This window comes from Octopus bimaculoides, chromosome 21 (genome assembly GCF_001194135.2).
Source record: "Octopus bimaculoides isolate UCB-OBI-ISO-001 chromosome 21, ASM119413v2, whole genome shotgun sequence".
NCBI classification, from domain to species: Eukaryota; Metazoa; Mollusca; class Cephalopoda; order Octopoda; family Octopodidae; genus Octopus; species Octopus bimaculoides.
In genome coordinates this window covers 8,600,593-8,601,735 of record NC_069001.1, presented here as the reverse complement: position 1 = coordinate 8,601,735, position 1,143 = coordinate 8,600,593, and positions in this window count along the sequence as shown.

Genomic DNA, 1,143 nt, shown 5'->3' with positions numbered 1-1,143 from the left:
TATATATATGTATGTGTGTGTGTGTGTGTACGACGGGCTTCTTTTCAGTTTCCGTCTACCAAATCCATTCACAAGGCTTTGGTCGGCCCGTAGAAGACACTTGCCCAAGGTGCCACGCAGTGGGACTGAACCCGGAACGATGTGGTTAGGAAGCAAACTTCTTACCACACACCCACTCCTGCGCCTGGTATGATTAATCACACCTGTTTCTCAATCCTCCACACTAATTGATAGATTTTGACCAGAGTTCTGAGCCGATCGATCAGTTTGCTAATTGATTGCTGTATGTCCATACGTGACGTGTAGTTGGGGTTGTGGTAATGAAACGAGGGGGAGGGGGCTGAGATAGTTTATTTCCTTAATATGTTACACTCCTCCTCTCCCTCTCTTTGTGTCTCGCTTTCTTTCTTTCTTTCTTTCTTTCTTTTCTTTCTTTTTCTCTTTTTCTTTCTAGCTTCACTTCTTTTTCTCCCCCACCTCTCTCTCTCTCTCTCTCTCTCTCTCTCTCTCTCCGTATTGCTTTAGCAGTCTTCCAGTCTTTCATCATACCATTTTCCATCACCTAATCTCTCTACTTATGTCTCTGTCTCTCTCTGTCTCTGTCTCTGTCTGTCTCTCTCTCTCTCTCTCTCTCTCTCTATCTATCTACCTACCTATCTCTTTCTCTCCCCCTCTCTCTTCCTCTCTCTTGACTATATATCCTCTCTTCATCCTACTTTACCTGTTCTTCTCCATCAGTATTCCCTCGTACTTTTCTCCTCCGCCTTCCCCTCTTCCGCCTCTCCCCCTCCTCTTCTCCCTCTACATGTCTACCATCACACCTCGCCTTCTCCCTCTTTCTTTCTTTCTTTCTTTCTTTCTTTCTTTCTTTCTTTCTTTCTTTCTCTTTCACGTCCTGCCCCCACCTCTACTCTATCTGCCAATAATAATCTCTCCTACCACCACCACCACCACTTTTTTTCTTTTTTTTTCTCTATCCGCAACCAACCGATTCCTTCTATACCGTTATACCTCTTCCTGGTTCTTCCTGGTGCAGCGCACCAAAATTACCCTCGATAACTCCCACTACCTCCACCACCACCGCCTTCGTCCGGCGCGTAACACCCCTTACGCGAACGCCATCACACTTTGCTCGTCATCATC